Here is a 25,964-nt window from a genome sequence, read left to right as displayed (position 1 = left end):
ATGATGATAATAATGATGATAATAATAATAATAATAATATCAATAATACTAATCATTATCGTCATTCTTTCTCTCATACGTCTTGGCCGTTTCCTGCATAGCCAGGTAGCGCCAGGAACAGACGAATGAGATCTAAAAAAAGAAAATAAAAGAATTCTGGTTTCCTCTGTTTCTTCTTTTGGGAACCAGTGACACAGGAGAGGAAAATATCCAGCATCCCTCTCTAGACCCTATCACTAAGAATGAACTTGATAAGCCCATTACTATTATTATTATTATCATTATTACTATCATCTTTATTTCTATTATTATAATACTTGATCACCGTTTCCCGCGTCAGCGAGGTAGCGCCAGGAAACACGAACAACGGCCCATCCACTCGTACACACACACACACACACACACACACACACACACACACACACACACACACATATATATATATATATATATATATATATATATATATATATATATATATATATATATATAGATAGATATATATATATATATATATATATATATATATATATAAACGGCCATACACTTACATATACATACATATACATCAACATATACATAAACATACACAGACATATACATGTATACACATGTACATATTCATACTTACTTGCCTTCATCCATTCTTGGCGACACCCGCCCCACAGGAAACACCATCGCTATCCCGCGCTTCAGCGAGGTAGCTCCAGGAAAACAGACAAAAAAGGCCACATTCATTCACATTCAGTCTCTAGCTGTCATGTGTAATGCACCGAAACCACAGCTCCCTATCCACATCCAGGCCCCACACACCTTCCCATGGTTTACCCCAGACATTTCACATGCCCTGGTTAAGTCCATTAGCAGCCCGTCGACCCCGGTATACCACATCGTTCCAATTCACTCTATGCCTTGCACGCCTTTCACCCTCTTGTCTGTTCAGGCCTCGACCTCACAAAATCTTTTTCACTCCATCCTTCCACCTCCTATTTGGTCTCCCACTTCTCCTTGTTCCCTTCACCTCTGACACATATTTCCTCTTTGTCAACCTTTCCTCACTCATTCTCTCCATATTTCCACACACCTCTCTTACCCTTTCATTACTTACTCAATCAAACCACCTCACACGACATATTGTCATCAAACATTTCATTTCCAACACACCCATCCTCCTCCGTACAACCCTCTCTATAGCCTATGCTTCGCAACCACTACTATTCCTTCAAACATACCCATTTTCGCACTCCGAGATAACGGTCTCTCCTTCCACACATTCTTCATGCTCCCAGAACCTTCGCTCCCTCCCCCATCCTGTGACTCACTTCCGCTTCCATAGTTCCATTCGCTGCTAAGTCCACTCCCAGATATCTAAAACACTTCAATTCCTCCAGTTTTTCTCCATTCAAACTTACATCCCAACTAACTTGTCCCTCAACCCATATTTTCCGTAAATCCTGAGTGACTAGGAGAATGTGAAGACAGCAAGGCTTCACGCTCCTCAAAGCTGAATATCATCATACAGAAACAGCATTTCACATCGACATCTGTGCTAACTGGGACACACAACGTTCACACCTGCCTGGTGCGCGGCTGCTGTGCAGGTGTGTGCTTCCACCATGCTCATGAGTATTCATATATCTCCAGCTGCTGCACTTAAGACATGCTAGCCTCCATGCTACGATGCCGAGTAATGCCTATACATCTGCAGCTAGCATGGAGGAATATGCTCTCCCAGTGCTGACAAGCGTTCTTACATCACTACGTGGTCATAACCTAAATGAAGTCAGTACTGTGCGAGAGGGATGTGGCGACCTTCCACGTATAAGATTCAGTCTGTTCTTAACATGGTTCTGCTTTTTACTATGACACAGCGGTATAAATAAGGTGGACAGAATAAACTTTGGTGAGGGAAGTGAGACCAAAGACCAGTCAACAACCATTGATGACCCCTCCTCCCACCCCCAGCATAGCTAAATAGCGCTGATGACCCCACAAGCCTAGTTGTTTACGTTAATATACACATGGGTAATTAGAACAGGAGAGGTAGAGCATAGATGGTTAATGTCTGTTCCTTACTTCCTCAGTCATCACGGAGTCCTATCACACTATAAGAGACTCCAAAGACTCAAGCAATCCAGGTCTTGTTCATCCTCCGTTTGGAACTGGTTGATGAATGGATACCTGGCTTAGGCTGGTGTGTGTGTGTGTGTGTGTGTGTGTGTGTGTGTGTGTGTGTGTGTGTGTGTGTGTGTGTGTGTGTGTGCGCGCGCGCGCGCGCGTAAATATATAGCAGTAAGGACCTGATACATATATACAAGGTAAAGAGACAGGGCAACACTAGTGTAACACACAAATGGTAATCGCACAAAAGCTAGGGCCCCACGAGTGTAAAACTTCCTCGCCATACATTTTATGCAGGTAATTACACCCGTCGTCAGAATCCAACCTTAAGGGAAAGGTTGACGCAAAATGTCTGCAGGACAATTATCAGAATAGCATTCAAGTTCATGAATAAGATATTCAGCAAGTTGCTCACATCATACATGAGTAGGATATGCTTCTCAGGTTTGGTCATCGCACCTACAGAAGCACAAAGTTAATGGCGAAGGTTCAGAGGAGAACAATGAAGATGGTATCAGAATGAAGAAAGCTGACTACTACAGGGAATTACAGGGAGAAGCTAAAGGCCTTAAATTCGCCCATCTACGATGAAAGGAAAGTAAGTGGTAACTTGATCGCAACCTTTAACATCTTAAAAACATCAATGACGTAAACAGTGGACACTTCTTCGAGATGCGGGGATGGAACCAGAGAACATCGCACGAAATTAAGCAAGAAACGTTTTAAGAAATACAAGAAAGTCCTTTTAAAGTATAAGGTGGTGGATGAATGGAATGAAATGACAATTAATGCAGACAACATACACAAAGTCATGAAGTTGTATGATTGAGAATGTGCAGATGGGTCCCCACCAATGTTAAACTCATTCCTTGTACAATACCAGTTGGTAATTACACACATTCAAAACTTGACCATATCTCCGCTTGTTGTTAGGTTATGGCTTGTAACGCTTCCTCTGTCACCAAGACAAGGAGACTTAAGGAGACTGTGAGCGAGTGTTGAATATCTCGAGCTGGAGTACACTGAGGTACAGGGTTATTCTGGAGCTGACGTGTAAGAGCTGTTTCGATGAAGCGCAAGAATGGTCTGGGACTGAAGTATAATGTTGGTTTGGAAGGGAGATGCAGGCTTGCTTTGAAGCTGAACGACAGTTGTTTGGGTAGGTAGATACATGGTTGTTGTGCCCAGTGGTGTTGTCGAACGTCAAGGCTACAGTAATGGTTCTATCAAGCATGTGTGAAGAAAAGGCAGAGACGCGTCGTGATATCGGAGTGGCAGGAGGGAGTCGATGAGCTATCTTGGGTAGGGTCATTTAGCTTAAGGGCGATGAGGATCCTGTTAATTCCGGCCTCTAGCACATCCATTCTCTTTTTTTGAAATCATGTATTTCCGCATGTTACATCATACTGAGGAACTGGATCGGACGAATGCACAGAGACATATTCGGTAAGACTGTCCGGTCCACATACAAAGGGAGGTGTCTGTTTGGCATATCCATGCCAGAAAACTCCTTCAATGGGGCACCTATGGCTTTGCCAAAATTCATTCGACAAAGGTCCTAACGGGGTTGGTTCTGGTACAGTTTGTACGAGTCATGCTGGCCTGTGCATCAAGAACGTTTCTCTGGGGTGGAACAATATCTTGATATGACCAGAGAGCCAGCCAGCACTGGTGACGGGGGGGAGGAGAGTCCTTCATCCCTCGCAATTCGCTAGGTGGAAAGAATTCTCCGACCACTCCAAACCACTACTAGCGTATTGATCAAGAACCCCTTTACGTTTGCATCTCTGAGAAGGTGTAAACCCGCTAGCAAAGGTGGGCGGCACCCGGTCCTCGACGGGGGTCCTGGTGCTGGACTCAACATGGATCGATGGTCCCGGTCCTTCACTCAAAACAGATTGACGCAGCCGGCTTTTTCTTATAAGTGAAAAATATTCATTTGAAGTGAAACACAAACAACTTACTGAAGGCACTGGTACAAATGATACAAATATCAATATCTTATATAAGTAACTACAATAATACTTCATTTTACCTTCAAGAATACCACCATTTCAAAATGGCTGTCACTGAGCCCTGATCTTTTCGGCTTGAGGATGTCTTTCCCTAAAGAGAAAAGCCAGTCTACGGCGGCAGCACTGAAGACAGGTGTATTAAACTTTATGAACAAGAAAAATGAAACACGATAAGTTCTCAAGTGCTCTTTCGCGTAAAAATCACATCATCAGGGGAAATACAAGAAATAAGTTTAAGTCATTTGATATACAACGAAGAGACGTAGCTAGTAGTGCCCAAAACAGACAACGAGCGTATCATAAACATATTATGTGGACAAGAAGGGAAATTGTGTACAAATCTTATCAACAATAAAGCTATCCAATTTGTATAGACCTTCACTAATATTAAGGTTATAATTCCTTGTGTATCTAATAACAGAAGAGATACAATGATATTTCTCGTGATACTGGAGTTGAGTTAATAACCGAGATGGCATTACTCCAGTCAATACAATGATCATAGTTTTTAACGTGACTAAACAAGGCATTTGATTCTTGTTATGTTCTTACAACATATATATATATATATATATATATATATATATATATATATATATATATATATATATATATATATATATATATATATATATATTTTTTATACTTTGTCGCTCTCTCCCGCGTTTGCGAGGTAGCGCAAGGAAACAGACGAAAGAAATGGCCCAACCCCCCCCCCCCCCATACACATGTATATACATACGTCCACACACGCAAATATACATACCTACACAGCTTTCCATGGTTTACCCCAGACGCTTCACATGCCCTGCTTCAATCCACTGACAGCACGTCAACCCCGGTATACCACATCGCTCCAATTCACTCTATTCCTTGCCCTCCTTTCACCCTCCTGCATGTTCAGGCCCCGATCACACAAAATCTTTTTCACTCTATCTTTCCACCTCCAATTTGGTCTCCCTCTTCTCCTTGTTCCCTCCATCTCCGACACATATATCCTCTTGGTCAATCTTTCCTCACTCATCCTCTCCATGTGCCCAAACCACTTCAAAACACCCTCTTCTGCTCTCTCAACCACGCTCTTTTTATTTCCACACATCTCTCTTACCCTTACGTTACTCACTCGATCAAACCACCTCACACCACACATTGTCCTCAAACATCTCATTTCCAGCACATCCATCCTCCTGCGCACAACTCTATCCATAGCCCACGCCTCGCAACCATACAACATTGTTGGAACCACTATTCCTTCAAACATACCCATTTTTGCTTTCCGAGATAATGTTCTCGACTTCCACACATTCTTCAAGGCCCCCAGGATTTTCGCAAAAGATGCTTGTGGCATGAGAAGAGTGGGAGGTGGGTTGATTAGAAAGGGTAGTGAGTGGTGGGATGAAGAAGTAAGAGTATTAATGAAAGAGAAGAGAGAGGCATTTGGACGATTTTTGCAGGGAAAAAATGCAATTGAGTGGGAGATGTATAAAAGAAAGAGACAGGAGGTCAAGAGAAAGGTGCAAGAGGTGAAAAAAAGGGCAAATGAGAGTTGGGGTGAGAGAGTATCATTAAATTTTTGGGAGAATAAAAAGATGTTCTAGAAGGAGGTAAATAAAGTGCGTAAGACAAGGGAGCAAATGGGAACTTCAGTGAAGGGCGCAAATGGGGAGGTGATAACAAGTAATGGTGATGTGAGAAGGAGATGGAGTGAGTATTTTGAAGGTTTGTTGAATGTGTTTGATGATAGAGTGGCAGATATAGGGTGTTTTGGTCGAGGTGGTGTGCAAAGTGAGAGGGTTAGGGAAAATGATTTGGTAAACAGAGAAGAGGTAGTGAAAGCTTTGCGGAAGATGAAAGCCGGCAAGGCAGCAGGTTTGGATGGTATTGCAGTGGAATTTATTAAAAAAGGGGGTGACTGTATTGTTGACTGGTTGGTAAGGTTATTTAATGTATGTATGACTCATGGTGAGGTGCCTGAGGATTGGCGGAATGCGTGCATAGTGCCATTGTACAAAGGCAAAGGGGATAAGAGTGAGTGCTCAAATTACAGAGGTATAAGTTTGTTGAGTATTCCTGGTAAATTATATGGGAGGGTATTGATTGAGAGGGTGAAGGCATGCACAGAGCATCAGATTGGGGAAGAGCAGTGTGGTTTCAGAAGTGGTAGAGGATGTGTGGATCAGGTGTTTGCTTTGAAGAATGTATGTGATTTGTATGTGAATGTATGGATTTGTATGTAGCATTTATGGATCTGGAGAAGGCATATGATAGAGTTGATAGAGATGCTCTGTGGAAGGTATTAAGAATATATGGTGTGGGAGGAAAGTTGTTAGAAGCAGTGAAAAGTTTTTATCGAGGATGTAAGGCATGTGTACGTGTAGGAAGAGAGGAAAGTGATTGGTTCTCAGTGAATGTAGGTTTGCGGCAGGGGTGTGTGATGTCTCCATGGTTGTTTAATTTGTTTATGGATGGGGTTGTTAGGGAGGTAAATGCAAGAGTTTTGGAAAGAGGGGCAAGTATGAAGTCTGTTGGGGATGAGAGAGCTTGGGAAGTGAGTCAGTTGTTGTTCGCTGATGATACAGCGCTGGTGGCTGATTCATGTGAGAAACTGCAGAAGCTGGTGACTGAGTTTGGTAAAGTGTGTGGAAGAAGAAAGTTAAGAGTAAATGTGAATAAAAGCAAGGTTATTAGGTACAGTAGGGTTGAGGGTCAAGTCAATTGGGAGGTGAGTTTGAATGGAGAAAAACTGGAGGAAGTGAAGTGTTTTAGATATCTGGGAGTGGATCTGGCAGCGGATGGAACCATGGAAGCGGAAGTGGATCATAGGGTGGGGGAGGGGGCGAAAATTCTGGGAGCCTTGAAGAATGTGTGGAAGTCGAGAACATTATCTCGGAAAGCAAAAATGGGTATGTTTGAAGGAATAGTGGTTCCAACAATGTTGTATGGTTGCGAGGCGTGGGCTATGGATAGAGTTGTGCGCAGGAGGATGGATGTGCTGGAAATGAGATGTTTGAGGACAATGTGTGGTGTGAGGTGGTTTGATCGAGTGAGTAACGTAAGGGTAAGAGAGATGTGTGGAAATAAAAAGAGCGTGGTTGAGAGAGCAGAAGAGGGTGTTTTGAAGTGGTTTGGGCACATGGAGAGAATGAGTGAGGAAAGATTGATCAAGAGGATATATGTGTCGGAGGTGGAGGGAACGAGAAGAGGGAGACCAAATTGGAGGTGGAAAGATGGAGTGAAAAAGATTTTGTGGGATCGGGGCCTGAACATGCAGGAGGGTGAAAGGAGGGCAAGGAATAGAGTGAATTGGAGCGATGTGGTATACCGGGGTTGACGTGCTGTCAGTGGATTGAATCAAGGCATGTGAAGCGTCTGGGGTAAACCATGGAAAGCTGTGTAGGTATGTATATTTGCGTGTGTGGACGTATGTATATACATGTGTATGGGGGGGGGTTGGGCTATTTCTTTCGTCTGTTTCCTTGCGCTACCTCGCATATATATATATATATATATATATATATATATATATATATATATATATATATATATATATATATATATATATATATATATATATATATATTCGCCTTTTCCCGTGTTAACGAGGTAGAGTTAACAGAGGACTGAGCCTCAGGGGGAATATCCTCCCTTGGCCCCCTTCTCTGTTCCTGCTTTTGGAAAAATTAAAACGAGAGGGAAGGATTTCCAGCGCCTGCTCCCTCCCCTTTAAGCTGCTTTCTACGAAACGCAGGAAATACGTGGGAAGTATTCTATCTCCCCTATCCCCAGGGAAGCGGAAGTGAGCCACGGGGCGGGGGAGGGGGCGAAAGTTCTGGGAGCGTTGAAGAATGTGTGGAAGTCGAGAACATTATCTCGGACAGCAAAAATAGGTATATTTGAAGGAATAGTGGTTCCAACAATGTTGTATGGTTGAGAGGCGTGGGCTATGGATAGGGTTGTGCAGAGGATGGTGGATGTGTTGGAAATGAGATGTTTGAGGACAGTATATGGTGTGAGGTGGTTTGATCGAGTAGGTAATGAAAGGCTTAAGAGAGATGTGTGGTAATAAAAAGAGTGTGGTTGAGACAGCAGAAGAGGGTGTATTGAAATGGCTTGGTCACATGGAGAGAATGAGTGAGGAAAGACTGACAAATAGGATATATGTGTCAGAGATGGAGGGAACGAGGAGACGTGGGAGACCAAATTGGAGGTAGAAGGATGGAGTGAAAAAGATTTTGAACGATCGGGGCCTGAACATGCAGGAGGGTGAAAGGCGTGAAAGGAATAGAGTGAATTGGAACGACGTGGTATAATAAATAATATATATATATATATATATATATATATATATATATATATATATATATATATATATATATATATATATATATATATATATATATATATATATATATATATATATATATATATATATATATATATATATATATATATATATATATATATATATATATAATAAATATATGGTTATATGGTTGCGAGGCATGGGCTATAGATAGGGGTTGTACGGAGGAGGGTGGATGTGTTGGAAATGAAATGTTTGTGGATAATATGGAAGGTGGTTTGATCGAGTAAGTAATGAAGGGGTGAGAGAGATTTGTGGGAATAAAGATACAAATTCATTACGTTTCATCATAACTGATTGAAATAAAGACTTTTAGACAAAGTTGAAAGTTAACTAAATTTACTGATCTTCTCTTGCAAGATAGCCATGTTGACTGTAGACGGTACAGTCATAGTCTTGCGTACAGGCGGCTGAACCCTGGTCCTCTGCCTCTTGTTGCTACAGACAGTCGCTTCGCCGCTTCTTCCTTTTCTGGATAGCCACACCGTCATTGATGCACCGGTCCAGCTGGTTCTGGACGTGAGTGTGGCGTCTGGAGAAATGTTTGAAGTTATTTTGGTTCTTGTTGCTTGTCGAGATCAAGTTCTTGTTCGGCAGACACAGCAAGCACTTGTGTTCCAGGCTCTGCTCACCCTTGGGTTACATGTATTCAAAATATCTGGCCAGGTACGATCAAGGGTTACCAGGTTGTTGTTGTTTCCGCTAGGAGCTGCAGGTGCTTGAGTGGAGGTGGAGGTACTCACAACACTACATATACTCCTTCCCAAGGCGGTGAAACACGGTCGATTTCAGTCTCAGTTTCTTTCCGAGTCTTCTTCACGAAACGAGATATCATCTTTCTCCCAATAATCTTGTTATACCAAAATCATTCATGAAGACACTGTATGAAAGGTTACTGTACTGAGTTGTTTGTTATACTTAAAGCAAGTTTATTATAGTGAAAACCTGGACAAAAAAAAAAAAAAAAAGTGACCGAAGAAGGTCAGACCGTTCGGAAGTGAATAAGTATAGAGGATGGGCCACCACCATGCCGGTCCCAACTGGCAACGTGACCCACCTCCCTGGTCACGCTCCTCATAATGGACCGAGTTCCAGGAATTCGGCCCTTTTGGGCCTCGGTCCTGCCAGTCTTTGCCCGCTAGTTACTGTTTGACCCAGCCAGGGTCTCTGTGTCAAGGGTATCGTATAACGAGGTATTTTCAATATTTCATAGTTCGGTGATTAGTACAAACCATTTCTTGACAGGTCCGTGAGATGCAGACTAACCTGACCAACAACGACAACATCTTAATGTGTCACAGAGCAGAGTCGAAATGATATGCCTTGCTAACCTAACCTAACCTTGGTAACCTAACCTAACCTAACCTTGGTAACCTAACGTAACGTAACCTAACGTAACCTTGGTAACCTAACCTAACCTAACCTTGGTAACCTAACGTAACCTTGATAACCTAACCTAACCTTGGTAACCTAACCTAACCTTGGAAAACTAACCTAACCTTGGTAACCTAACCTAACCTAACTTAACCTTGGTAACCTAACGAAACCTGACCTTGGTAACCTAACCTAACCTAACCTTGGTAACCTAACGTAACCTGACCTTGGTAACCTAACCTAACCTTGGTAACCTAACCTAACCTGACTTTGGTAACCTAACCTTGGTAACCTAACCTAACCTGACCTTGGTAACCTAACCTAACCTAACCTAACCTTGGTAACCTAACGTAACGTAACCTAACGTAACCTTGGTAACGTAACCTAACGTAACCTTGGTAACGTAACCTAACCTAACCTTGGTAACCTAACGTAACCTTGATAACCTAACCTAACCTTGGTAACCTAACCTAACCTTGGAAAACTAACCTAACCTTGGTAACCTAACGTAACCTAACTTAACCTTGGTAACTTAACGAAACCTGACCTTGGTAACCTAACCTAACCTAACCTTGGTAACCTAACGTAACCTGACCTTGGTAACCTAACCTAACCTTGGTAACCTAACCTAACCTGACCTTGGTAACCTAACCTAACCTAACCTAACCTTGGTAACCTAACGTAACCTGACCTTGGTAACCTAACCTAACCTTGTTAACCTAACGTAACCTTGGTGACCTAACTTAACCTTGATAACCTAACGTAACCTTGGTAACCTAACCTAACCTTGTTAACCTAACGTAACCTTGGTGACCTAACTTAACCTTGATAACCTAACGTAACCTTGGTAACCTAACCTAACCTTGGTAACCTAACCTAACCTTGGTAACGTAACGTAACCTTGGTAACCTAACCTAACCTTGATAACCTAACCTAACCTTGGAAAACTAACCTAACCTTGGTAACCTAACGTAACCTAACTTAACCTTGGTAACCTAACCTAACCTTGGAAAACTAACCTAACCTTGGTAACCTAACGTAACCTAACTTAACCTTGGTAACCTAACGTAACCTGACCTTGGTAACCTAACCTAACCTAACCTTGTTAACCTTGCGTAACCTTGGTAACCTAACCTAACCTTGTTAACCTAACGTAACCTTGGTAACCTAACTTAACCTTGATAACCTAACCTAACCTTGGTAACCTAACTTAACTTGGTAACCTAACCTAACCTTGATAACCTAACCTAACCTTGGTAACCTAACTTAACTTGGTAACCTAACCTAACCTTGGTAACCTAACCTGACCTTGGAAAACTAACCTAACCTTGATAACCTAACGTAACCTTGGTAACCTAACGTAACCTAACTTAACCTTGGTAACCTAACGTAACCTGACTTGGTAACCTAACCTAACCTAACCTTGTTAACCTTGCGTAACCTTGGTAACCTAACCTAACCTTGGTAACCTAACCTAACCTTGATAACCTAACGTAATCTTGGTAACCCAACGTAACCTTGGTAACCTAACCTGACCTTGGTAATCTAACCTAACCTTGGTAACCTAACCTGACCTTGGTAACCTAACCTAACCTTGGCAACCTAACGTAACCTTGGTAACCTAACCTAACCTTGGTAACCTAACCTGACCTTGGTAACCTAACCTAATGTAACGTAACCTTGGTAACGTAACGTAACCCAGAATATTTTGGTATCAGTCGTATGACTGGCCAGGAATGGTACCGTCACGTATTCCCCTCGACTACCAAACGCAGCACCGATGATGATTGCAGGTTTGGCCCGGACGGTGGGAGAAGTTGGCGGGGAATGTGGGAAGTGCCGTTGTACAGGAAGTGGCCGTGTGGTAGCAGGGGATCCACGGGGGAGAGGTACCTAGAAGGAGTCTTGTTTGGTCATGTGAGATACTTGTCCACGAGCTATCTTAGATGGCTTTATATCTTTTCTAATTTTCTTTCAATGACTGTCTTTTAGGAAACTTGTTCATCATAAGAACATTCTCTTCCGTTGTCAGAACCAAATTCAAAAAGACATGGTTGATAAACCTATACTGATACTCTGGACATTAACACCCTTACGATATGTTGGACACTAGTTACACCAGCCTGGGACCCTAGCCACAGGTAGCACAAACTTTAATTCCCTTATCCTTCACGTCCACGTCCCTATCCAAGGAATAAGCACACAGCGATCCCACCAGTAAATGAAACTGGGGTCAGCCGACTCCCGCGGGGTTCCCACGTTGGCATAACAGTTTCTCAGGCAGGAATAACGTACCAGGAAACCGTTATCTTCACTTCAGTAATACAGTCAAGTTCAGAAGGACCACAAACACTTTACATGACCCAATTACTCCCAGAGGTCCGTACTTCCAGGGATGGCCTCTGGGGTCAGCTAATGCTCTCTAAAACAGTTGAGAACAGTGAGTGGTCATGACGACCTGTTGTTGTTGTTGATAAGATCCTCGTTTTCTGTTGTAATAATAGCAATAATGATTATACTACTACTAACAATAATGATAATGATAAAAAATGATAATTATAATGAATCTTTCCTATTAATCGTTTTTCTTAAAGGAACAATGTTGCATTAGAGCGACAGCGGCAGCCGTGGTTTATACCTTGATCGTTCCACACGCTCTGGTTCAAGCCATCAACAGAGCGTCACTTAAAATCTCAATCGATGCAATTCCATCCCATTGCGTACCTCTCACACTTCTGAATGCTCAAAGCCTGATACCCACAAGCCTCCTTCATCCACTCTTCCATCTCCCCTTTCGTCTTGATTTCATAGCGTCTTTCTTCACTCTCCCTCTCCATATATCCTAAATATCTTAGCGCACCCTACTTTGGCCCCTTGATCACAAGGTGCTAACTCTCAAAGGTCTCTCGTACACAGTCACTCCTAACACCATCAACCAGCAGATCCTACATATCCCAAACACATACACTCTCTTCCTGTCTTTAACGTTCAGGCCTCAAGACTAGCATTCATATAATACTGTCGGAACTCCTCAACAATGATTACAATCGGATTGGCCCTAACAACCACTGACCTCTCCGTGCTCATGCCCATTAATGTACCCAGGACGTTCTCCTTCTCTCACCCTATGGCTCACTTGAGCCATAATGGAAGCATCTGCTGCAAGGCCAGCACAAGGAACCTATAGTGCCTCACTTCCTCCACCACTTCCCTCATTTTACCTTTTCTGTTTGCTGAGACGGCACGGCCAGCTGAGGCCCTTATCAAAGGCCATTCCATTGGCGATATATATATATATATATATATATATATATATATATATATATATATATATATATATATATATATATATATATATATATATATATATATATATATATATCCTAGCCTGAGCCAGGTACCAATTTTATCGACTAACCCTTAGGGGCCAATGAACAGCTGGGTTGACTGTGGCCCGACTGTCGCAACCAGGATTAGAACCTATGCGCTCGACCCCATTGCTGCACCTCACTCGTCTTACTTTTGTTCACATGTGTACTTTCTCCTATCAGTTTCCCAAATTCAGTCACCAGTACCGTGTCCTATGGCAACAACAACTGAATCACCTGCCATGACCCCATACCCCACCACTCAGCTGGCATATTGTAGACCCACATCTCGCTTGAAGACCCCTCACATTCACATATTGTAGACCCACATCTCGCTTGAAGACCCCTCACATTCACATATTGTAGACCCACATCTCGCTTGAAGACCCCTCACATTCACATATTGTAGACCCACATCTCGCGTGAAGGCCCCTCACATTCACATATTGTAGACCCACATCTCGCTTGAAGACCCCTCACATTCACATTTCACTACACCATCATATCAATTAGTCAAACACGGTAACATTACATCACCCATCACCCACCCATCACCTGTCTCCAGTGAGAGATATTCCTCTCCACCTACCCGCATAATTGCATCTCCTCTCCATTCTCTCTCAGTAAAAACTCATGGCATTAGGTGACTTTCCATTTACACCATATATTCGTAATGCCTTTCACAAGGCCTCTTTGTCAACGCCGTGATACATTTTTTACAGATCCATTATTTCCACATTCTCTAAATATATATCACAAATTTTTCAAAATAAACACATGGTTCACTCATCAACTACTGTTAAACCCACATTACACCTTCATAAACATATGTTCTGGATGTGCTACAAGCCCCCTACTTAACACTCTTTCTTATACTTCAACATGTATACAAGAGACAGGACCCTCATCTTCCGTCATGCAAACGTCGAAAAATGTTACTAACCAGTTGATAACACTATTCCCCGTTGATAACATTATCCCCCGTTGATAACACTATTCCCCGTTGATAACATTATCCCCCGTTGATAACACTATTCCCCGTTGATAACACTATCCCCCGTTGATAACACTATCCCCCCATTGATAGCACTATCCCCGCGTTTTTGAGAAAAGTTGCCTTCCCATCCACAAGTACGCCTGTGCCACACTCCATCTTTGACTAGGCTTTCACTACCTCCTTTCTTTTTTCTGTACCATTACTTATGAGTCCCTCATCTTGTATGGTACCTGGCCTTAAACATGCACATCAGTCATGCTGTCATTTAACACATTCAACCGTCCTAGAAAATAACTTATGCAATCTCTTTATCATCACTGCTTTTATCGTCCTTTCATCGACTCTTGCCCTCTCCATCTGTTTACCTAATATCTATATCTATCTATCTATCTATATATATATATATATATATATATATATATATATATATATATATATATATATATATATATATATATGTCTCCCGTGTTTGCGAGGTAGCGCAAGGAAACAGACGAAAGAAATGGCCCAACCCACCCACATACACATGTATATACATACACGTCCACACACGCAAATATACATACCTATATATCTCAATGTACACATATATATACACACACAGACATATACATATATACACATGCACATAATTCATACTGTCTGGCTTTATTTATTCCCATCGCCACCTCGCCACACATGGAATAACATCCCCCTCCCCCCTCATGTGTGCGAGGTAGCGCTAGGAAAAAGACAACAAAGGCCCCATTCGTTCACACTCAGTCTCTAGCTGTCATGTAATAATGCCCGAAACCACAGCTCCCTTTCCACATTCAGGGCCCACAGAACTTTCCATGGTTTACCCCAGACGCTTCACATGCCCTGATTCAATCCACTGACAGCACGTCGACCCCGGTATACCACATCGATCCAATTCACTCTATTCCTTGCCCGCCTTTCACCCTCCTGCATGTTCAGGCCCCGATCACTCAAAATCTTTTTCACTCCATCCAATTTGGTCTCCCACTTCTCCTCGTTCCCTCCACCTCCGACACATATATCCTCTTGGTCAATCTTTCCTCACTCATTCTCTCCATGTGCCCAAACCATTTCAAAACACCCTCTTCTGCTCTCTCAACCACGCTCTTTTTATTTCCACACATCTCTCTTACCCTTACATTACTTACTCGATCAAACCACCTCACACCACATATTGTCCTCAAACATCTCATTTCCAGCATATCCACCCTCCTGTGCACAACTCTATCCATAGCCCACGCCTCGCAACCATACAACATTGTTAGAACCACTATTCCTTCAAACATACCCATTTTTGCTTTCCGAGATAATGTTCTCGACTTCCAAACATTCTTCAAGGCTCCCAGGATTTTTCGCCCCCCTCCCACACCCTATGATTCACTTCCGATTCCATGGTTCCATCCACTGCCAGATCCACTCCCAGATATCTAAAACACTTTACTTCCTCCAGTTTTTCTCCACTCAAACTTACCTCCCAATTGACCTGACCCTCACCCCTACTGTACCTAATAACCTTGCTCTTATTCGCATTTACTCATAACTTTCTTCTTTCACACTCTTTACTAAACTCAGTCACCAGCGCTGTATCATCAGCGAACAACAACTGACTCACTTCCCATATACATATATATATATATATATATATATATATATATATATATATATATATATATATATATATTATTATTTTTTGTTGCTGTCTCCCGCGTTAGCGAGGTAGCGCAAGAAACAGACGAAAGAATGGCTCAAACCACCCACATACACATGTATATACATAAACGCCCACACACGCACATACGCATACCTATACATTTCAACGTATACATACATATACATGCACAGACATATACATATCTATACACATGCACATACTAAAAAATGCTGCCTTCATCCATTCTCGCCGCCACACATGAAATGACACCCACCTCCCCCCGCGTGCGCGCGAGGTAGTGCAAGGAAAGGACAACAAAGGCCACATTCGTTCACAGTGAGTCTCTAGCTGTCATATGTAATGCACCGAAACCAGAGCTCCCTTTCCACATCCAGGCCCCTCAAAACTTACGATGGTTTATCCCAGACGCTTCACATGCCCTGGTTCATGTGTGTGTATGTGTTTACATTTGTAAACATTGATTTGTTGTGGTAAATTATTTGCCCATAAGAGGAATAAGTTGGACCCGGGAACACTTGAAATAGCGACAAAAAAGAAAGAAAGAAAGACTTGTTAAGTTGTGAGGTTTAACATGTAAGCGGCAACACAAGTGTAAGGGATGGCTGGGTAGTGACGTGGTGGGTGGCCAGCAAGTTTCAAGGTTAGGCTGGCATCAGTCAGCTGGTGAGGGAGGCATGTATGCTAGGCCACCATCCACCTCACCAACAACATAAGATCATTGTCTATCCCCTCCTTGTATATATTTCCACGATTACTATTCCCCTAGCTTTAATCACTGGGTATTAAAGCCTGCCATTTGTATGCTCGTATATACATCATTAGTGTACTAGTTTATTTACAGTAAATATTCGCAGTCACAAAAATTTATATTCTGTAATAAAGGCGTCAGACTGGACAATCACTTGGCTTTATCAAAGAATCAAAATCGGTAAGGCTCTTGTGTGACATTATGACACGATGTGGTGGTGAAGCCTAGCAGGCTGGTGTTAGCCCAGCAACACACCTCACCATCAGCCGCTGCTCGTCTCTCTCTACACCAGTCACATAGATCATGACGGGTTAACCCACCCACCCACCATCCTGCCCACCTTTTAACTCAATCGCCATCATCCTGTACATCCATAATTCAACCCACCCACCACCACCCTCCACAAACATTACTTCAATCACTACCATCCTGCCCACCCATAACCGCCCTGCCCACCTACTAACACCATCACCGCTGCTCTGCCCACCCATCACCACTCCTAAGCAGTAACACTACCATCCTGCTCACTCACCACTACTGTCACCACCTTGCCCACCCACTACCACTACCACCTTGCCCACCCACAACCACTACCACTCTGCCCACCCACAACCACCATCCTACCTACCCATAACCGCTACCCCTGCCATGACGTTACCTACTCCCCACCATCTCCCTACATACTCACCATCACACATTCCTACCAACCCACCCTCACCCTTCTGCCCACCCACCATCCTTCCGACCTACCATCACCACCCATCACCACTATCATCGCTCTCTTACCCACCCACCCACCCACCTCCATCCTGCCGACCCATCGCCCCCCCCCTCCTACCCTGCCGACTCCCTACAACCACCCACAGGGTCGACCCTCCTTAGGTCCTGCCTCAGATTTCCGTTTAAATCAAACGGTTTTAATAACGTCAAGATGACGTAAGAGAACGTGAGGCTTAAACCTGCCCCCGGCTGAGCACGGCCGTGGCTGTAAGTTCTCCCGCAAGGTCGCTCCAAAATGCTCAGGCCTCGCTCACGTGTTGCACCCGTTAACCTCTTGAGCAGGACGGTACGATCCTTGAGCAGGACGGTACGATCCTTGAGCAGGACGGTACGATCCTTGAGCAGGACGGTACGATCCTTGAGCAGGACGGTACGATCCTTGAGCAGGACGGTACGATCCTTGAGCAGGACGGTGCGATCCTTGAGCAGGACGGTACGATCCTTGAGCAGGACGGTGCGATCCTTGAGCAGGACGGTACGATCCTTGAGCAGGACGGTACGACCCTTGAGCAGGACGGTACGATCCTTGAGCAGGACGGTACGATCCTTGAGTAGGACGGTACGATCCTTGAGCAGGACGGTACGATCCTTGAGCAGGACGGTACGATCCTTGAGCAGGACGGTACGATCCTTGAGCAGGACGGTACGATCCTTGAGCAGGACGGTACGATCCTTGAGCAGGACGGTACGATCCTTGAGCAGGACGGTACGATCCTTGAGCAGGACGGTACGATCCTTGAGCAGGACGGTACGATCCTTGAGCAGGACGGTACGATCCTTGAGCAGGACGGTGCGATCCTTGAGCAGGACGGTACGATCCTTGAGCAGGACGGTGCGATCCTTGAGCAGGACGGTACGATCCTTGAGCAGGACGGTACGACCCTTGAGCAGGACGGTACGATCCTTGAGCAGGACGGTACGATCCTTGAGTAGGACGGTACGATCCTTGAGCAGGACGGTACGATCCTTGAGCAGGACGGTACGATCCTTGAGCAGGACGGTACGACCCTTGAGCAGGACGGTGCGATCCTTGAGCAGGACGGTACGATCCTTGAGCAGGACGGTACGGTCCTTGAGCAGGACGATACGATCCTTGAGCAGGACGGTACGACCCTTGAGCAGGACGGTACGATCCTTGAGCAGGACGGTACGATCCTTGAGTAGGACGGTGCGACCCTTGAGCAGGACGGTACGATCCTTGAGCAGGACGGTACGATCCTTGAGTAGGACGGTGCGACCCTTGAGCAGGACGGTACGACCCTTGAGCAGGACGGTACGATCCTTGAGCAGGACGGTACGATCCTTGAGTAGGACGGTGCGACCCTTGAGCAGGACGGTACGATCATTGAGTGGGACGGTACGACCCTTGAGCAGGACGGTACGATCCTTGAGCAGGACGGTACGACCCTTGAGCAGGACGGTACGATCCTTGAGCAGGACGGTACGATCCTTGAGCAGGACGGTACGATCCTTGAGCAGGACGGTACGACCCTTGAGCAGGACGGTACGATCCTTGAGCAGGACGGTACGATCCTTGAGCAGGACGGTACGGTCCTTGAGCAGGACGATACGATCCTTCAGCAGGACGATACGATCCTTGAGCAGGACGGTACGATCCTTGAGCAGGACGGTACGGTCCTTGAGCAGGACGATACGATCCTTGAGCAGGACGATACGGTCCTTGAGCAGGACGGTACGATCCTTGAGCAGGACGGTACGACCCTTGAGCAGGACGGTACGATCCTTGAGCAGGACGGTACGACCCTTGAGCAGGACGGTACGATCCTTGAGCAGGACGGTACGATCCTTGAGCAGGACGGTACGATCTTTGAGCAGGACGGTACGACCCTTGAGCAGGACGGTACGATCCTTGAGCAGGACGGTACGATCCTTCAGCAGGACGGTACAATCCTTGAGCAGGACGGTACGACCCTTGAGCAGGACGGTGCGATCCTTCAGCAGGACGGTACAATCCTTGAGCAGGACGGTACGACCCTTGAGCAGGACGGTACGATCCTTGAGCAGGACGGTACGGTCCTTGAGCAGGACGGTACGATCCTTGAGCAGGACGGTACGATCCTTGAGCAGGACGGTACGGTCCTTGAGCAGGACGGTACGATCCTTGAGCAGGACGGTGCGACCTTTGAGCAGGACGGTACGGTCCTTGAGCAGGACGGTACGATCCTTGAGCAGGACGGTACGATCCTTGAGCAGGACGGTACGATCCTTGAGCAGGACGGTACGATCCTTGAGCAGGACGGTACGATCCTTGAGCAGGACGGTACGATCCTTGAGCAGGACGGTACGGTCCTTGAGCAGGACGATACGATCCTTCAGCAGGACGATACGATCCTTGAGCAGGACGGTACGATCCTTGAGCAGGACGGTACGGTCCTTGAGCAGGACGATACGATCCTTGAGCAGGACGATACGGTCCTTGAGCAGGACGGTACGATCCTTGAGCAGGACGGTACGGTCCTTGAGCAGGACGGTACGATCCTTGAGCAGGACGATACGGTCCTTGAGCAGGACGGTACGATCCTTGAGCAGGACGGTACGATCCTTGAGCAGGACGGTACGATCCTTGAGCAGGACGGTACAATCCTTGAGCAGGACGGTACGATCCTTGAGCAGGACGGTACGATCCTTGAGCAGGACGGTACGATCCTTGAGCAGGACGATACGATCCTTGAGCAGGACGGTACGGTCCTTGAGCAGGACGGTACGATCCTTGAGCAGGACGGTACGGTCCTTGAGCAGGACGGTACGATCCTTGAGCAGGACGGTACGATCCTTGAGCAGGACGGTACGATCCTTGAGCAGGACGGTACGGTCCTTGAGCAGGACGGTACGATCCTTGAGCAGGACGATACGGTGGTCATTGGGTATGATGGTGTAACCCTGGCCGAGGGTTGAAGTATGGTGCTGGGAGGCACCTCCCGGGCCGGGCGGTCATCATGAGGTGTGAGTACTCATAAACCCACTACACACACATGATGTCTTTATCTCCAGTTCATCAGGTTGACACCAATATTTTAGCCTTATCAGGAAGTGACATTGATCTCATGATGTTTATACCCATGAAAACCTTTGTTACGTAATGACAACAACAACAGATAAGTTTATGTCTGGACCTCCTGCTGACATCACTAGTGGCGCCTTTGCCACCAGTGGTGATGCCCATACCTCCTGCCAACACCACTAGTCATGTTTCTATCACCTTCTGATATCAGTGGTGGTGCCTATACCTGCCCCAGACACCACTGCTGATGATGAGCAAGTCGTTATCTGCCACCAGTATCAGCACTGTTGGTAATGGCGGATCACAGAACCTTTGCCATAACTTGGACATGACCTGCCACGACCTGTCATGATCAAGTGTAAACATATATTCAACAAGTTAACATCTTGACGACTCAGAATAAACTACCCTTGGACATGACGGTGTGACCTTGACCCGAGACTTAAAGTGCAGGTCAAACGCCATACCATCATAGACAAGGGTCAAAGGTCGTATCGTTAAGGTCAAGCAACGGTGGTGGGCGCGTTATCAAGATAGGCAAGTGGGTATATACGGAGGTTCAGTTTACGCCTGACGGACGTGGCGAGATACGTACATCGAGGACAGTCTCATTTGTTTGTTTGTATAACTCAACACAAGACATCACAGTTGCACACTTGACTCAGAAATATTTGTCAACTGTGCGGCAATGTGAACCAAGTGAGGTGTTTGCACCATACCGGGGAGATAAGTGCGTTTTATTCATTATTTTTTCAAGGATTCTCATCTGAAAGTGATGCAGTTATTCTGTAATCATGATATTTTGTAAACTATTCGTAGACATTCGAAGAATTAATTTGAAAGACTATATTGAGACTTTGAGACAAGATTATTCTGAAGTCTTGCTTTGGACGCACGCTTGAACGCACACGGCTAAAGCCAGTAAAGGAGACCCCCGTGATGACGACATATTTGGAACATAACATTGAAGACTAAGTCAATATTGTTCCCGAAACGTGCTTGAGGTTCTTCTATTGGTTCTGCTTATTAAAGAAAAAAATGTTCCATTTCTTATTATAGTTGACAACAAACTTTCCCTTAGTTTCTTTGAAGACTTTCATTGGCTTTATGTTTCTTGAACTTACGTTAAGCCCAATTCTGCAAATACAATAGTATTCTAGTAAGTGTAACAAATGTTCACCGATATCTACCAATACAGCACAATATTTATCCTGCAATGTATAACATTTACCACATGAATTAAGACAACTCCTGCGCCAAGTTACTTCAAGAAGAGCATTTGTTGTTAGCGATGGCGGGCGGGAAGCAGTCCGGTAAAAGACCTTTTCCTGGAGAGTGTCTGTCCTCTGTGAACCAACCACTAGTTGCTATACTTGGCCTTGACTAAAGAATCCCAGCTGCCGGCAGACGCAAGCAAGCTCCACCTACGCTCCTCCCTTATTTCGCTACGTGTTTGCTCCACCACCTCAACTGACCTGCACATACCTTAGCAATATCACGACGTACATATGTGAAAGTCTATCCTTTTGAAGTTAACATAATTCCCGTGTTTTTCCCAGTCTGGAGCACAGAACCGAACAACATGAATATCAGTCACCAACACGCTAAACAATAATGCATCACAACACACTTAATGGCACTGTAAAATCTTACGAGAATGTACTAAGCACACTAGGTGGCACGTAAGGACAAACGGGGAAAAGAATTCTCACTGCAAAAGATTCTACATATCCATGCTACTGGAAGTAGCGCAGCCTTTGGCTGCAGAGACCTTTAGGAAGGTCTTCGGGTAAGTATATATATATATATATATATATATATATATATATATATATATATATATATATATATATATATATATTAGGTACAGTAGGGTTGAGGGTCAAGTCAATTGGGAGGTGAGTTTGAATGGAGAAAAACTGGAGGAAGTGAAGTGTTTTAGATATCTGGGAGTGGATCTGGCAGCGGATGGAACCATGGAAGCGGAAGTGGATCATAGGGTGGGGGAGGGGGCGAAAATTCTGGGAGCCTTGAAGAATGTGTGGAAGTCGAGAACATTATCTCGGAAAGGAATAATGGGTATGTTTGAGGGAATAGTGGTTCCAACAATGTTGTATGGTTGCGAGGCGTGGGCTATGGATAGAGTTGTGCGCAGGAGGATGGATGTGCTGGAAATGAGATGTTTGAGGACAATGTGTGGTGTGAGGTGGTTTGATCGCGTAAGTAACGTAAGGGTAAGAGAGATGTGTGGAAATAAAAAGAGCGTGGTTGAGAGAGCAGAAGAGGGTGTTTTGAAATGGTTTGGGCACATGGAGAGAATGAGTGAGGAAAGATTGACCAAGAGGATATATGTGTCGGAGGTGGAGGGAACGAGGAGAAGTGGGAGACCAAATTGGAGGTGGAAAGATGGAGTGAAAACGATTTTGTGTGATCGGGGCCTGAACATGCAGGAGGGTGAAAGGAGGGCAAGGAATAGAGTGAATTGGAGCGATGTGGTATACCGGGGTTGACGTGCTGTCAGTGGATTGAATCGGGGCATGTGAAGCGTCTGGGGTAAACCATGGAAAGCTGTGTAGGTATGTATATTTGCGTGTGTGGACGTATGTATATACATGTGTATGGGGGTGGGTTGGGCCATTTCTTTCGTCTGTTTCATTGCGCTACCTCGCAAACGCGGGAGACAGCGACAAAGCAAAAAAAAAAAAAAATATATATATATCCCTATGAGTCTACGGGGAAAATGAAACACGTTAAGTTCCCAAGTGCACTTTTGTGTAATAATCACATCATCAGGGGAGACAAGAGAGAAATATGAGTCAGTTGATATACATCAAAGAAACGAAGCTAGGACGCCATTTGGTAAACATGCCATTGGCCAAGACACAGGGATATCTTGATCACGCGCAAAATTGTGATCCTTTCAAATATATATATATATATATATATATATATATATATATATATATATATATATATATATATATATATATATATATATATATATATATTTTTATACTATTCACCATTTCCCGCATTAGCGAGGTAGCGTTAAGAACAGAGGACTGGGCCTTTGAGGGAATATCATCACCTGCCCCCCTTCTCTGTTCCTTCTTTTGGAGAAAAAAAAAAAAGAAAAAAAATGAGAGGCGAGGATTTCCAGCCCCCCGCTCCCTTCCCTTTAGTCGCCTTCTACGACACGCAGGGAATACATGGGAAGTATTCTTTGTCCCCTATCCCCAGGGATATATATATATATATATATATATATATATATATATATATATATATATATATATATATATATATATATATATATATATATATATATCCCTGGGGATAGGGGACAAAGAATACTTCCCATGTATTCCCTGCGTGTCGTAGAAGGCGACTAAAAGGGAGGGAGCGGGGGGGGCTGGAAATCCTCGCCTCTCATTTTTTTTTTTTAATTTTCCAAAAGAAGGAACAGAGAAGGAGGCCAGGTGAGGATATTCCCTCAAAGGCCCAGTCCTCTGTTCTTAACGCTACCTCGCTAATGCGGGAAATGGTGAATGGTATGAAAGAAAGATATATATATATATATATATATATATATATATATATATATATATATATATATATATATATATATATATATATTTATTTATAAATTATCCCTGGGGATAGGGGATTAAGAATACTTCCCACGTATTCCCTGCGTGTCGTAGAAGGCGACTAAAAGGGGAGGGAGCGGGGGGGCTGGAAATCCTCCCCTCTCGTTTTTTTTTTTTTTAATTTTCCAAAAGAAGGAACAGCGGGGGCCAGGTGAGGATATTCCAAAAAAGGCCCAGTCCTCTGTTCTTAACGCTACCTCGCTAACGCGGGAAATGGGGAATAGTTTAAAAGAAATATATACATATATATATATATATATATATATATATATATATATATATATATATATATATATATATATATATATATATATATATATATAGGGGATAGGGGAGAAAGAATACTTCCCACGTATTCCCTGCGTGTCGTAGAAAGCGACTAAAAGGGAAGGGAGCGGGGGGCTGGAAATCCTCCCCTCTCGTTTTTTTTTTTTTTTTAATTTTCCAAAAGAAGGAACAGAGAAGAGGGCCAGGTGAGGATATTCCCTCAAAGGCCCGGTCCTCTGTTCTTAACGCTACCTCGCTATCGCGGGAAATGGCGAATAGTATGAAAAAGAAGAAAAAAAAAAAAAAATATATATATATATATATATATATATATATATATATATATATATATATATATATATATATATATTTTGCCGCTGTCTCCCGCGTTTGCGAGGTAGCGCAAGGAAACAGACGAAAGAAATGGCCCAACCCACCCCCATACACATGTATATACATACGTCCACACACGCAAATATACATACCTACACAGCTTTCCATGGTTTACCCCAGACGCTTCACATGCCCTGATTCAATCCACTGACAGCACGTCAACCCCCGTATACCACATCGATCCAATTCACTATATTCCTTGCCCTTCTTTCACCCTCCTGCATGTTCAAGCCCCGATCACACAAAATCTTTTTCACTCCATCTTTCCACCTCCAATTTGGTCTCCCACTTCTCGTTCCCTCCACCTCCGACACATATATCCTCTTGGTCAATCTTTCCTCACTCATTCTCTCCATGTGCCAAAACCATTTCAAAACACCCTCTTCTCCTCTCTCAACCACGCTCTTTTTATTTCCACACATCTCTCTTACCCTTACGTTACTTACTCGATCAAACCACCTCACACCACACATTGTCCTCTCAACATCTCATTTCCAGCACATCCATCCTCCTGCGCACAACTCTATCCATAGTCCACGCCTCGCAACCATACAACATTGTTGGAACCACTATTCCTTCAAACATACCCATTTTTGCTTTCCGAGATAATGTTCTCGACTTCCACACATTCTTCAAGGCTCCCAGAATTCTCGCCCCCTCCCCCACCCTATGATCCACTTCCGCTTCCATGGTTCCATCCGCTGCCAGATCCACTCCCAGATATCTAAAATAATTTACTTCCTCCAGTTTTTCTCCATTCAAACTTACCTCCCAATTGACTTGACCCTCAACCCTACTGTACCTAATAACCTTGCTCTTATTCACATTTACTCTTAACTTTCTTCTTTCACACACTTTACCAAACTCAGTCACCAGCTTCTGCAGTTTCTCACATGAGTCAGCCACCAGCGCTGTATCATCAGCGAACAACTGACTCACTTCCCAAGCTCTCTCATCCCCAACAGACTTCATACTTGCCCCTCTTTCCAAAACTCTTGCATTCACCTCCCTAACAACCCCATCCATAAACAAATTAAACAACCATGGAGACATCACACACCCCTGCCGCAAACCTACATTCACTGAGAACCAATCACTTTCCTCCCTTCCTACACGTACACATGCCTTACATCCTCGATAAAAACTTTTCACTGCTTCTAACAACTTGCCTCCCAC

At 44.1% G+C, this 25,964-nt stretch overlaps 2 protein-coding genes across 2 annotated transcripts in view; one reads left to right on the top strand and one right to left on the bottom strand.

Moving 5' to 3' along the window:
• LOC139759646 (ribonuclease kappa-B-like) overlaps window positions 1–25,964 on the bottom strand; it is a 78,814-nt gene that overhangs the window by 35,561 nt on the left and 17,289 nt on the right. The window lies entirely within an intron of this gene.
• The window catches only part of Sec24AB (Protein transport protein Sec24AB), a 90,758-nt gene continuing 85,868 nt past the window's right edge, over window positions 21,075–25,964 (top strand). Inside the window, exon 1 of the mRNA XM_071682032.1 lies at window positions 21,075–21,208. The gene's annotated coding sequence lies outside the window, so the exon portion shown is untranslated. The remainder of the gene's footprint in view (window positions 21,209–25,964) is intronic.

Source organism: Panulirus ornatus, chromosome 33 (genome assembly GCF_036320965.1).
Source record: "Panulirus ornatus isolate Po-2019 chromosome 33, ASM3632096v1, whole genome shotgun sequence".
NCBI classification, from domain to species: Eukaryota; Metazoa; Arthropoda; class Malacostraca; order Decapoda; family Palinuridae; genus Panulirus; species Panulirus ornatus.
The sequence above is the reverse complement of the archived record's forward strand: the minus strand, read 5'-3'. Positions and strand labels throughout refer to the sequence as shown.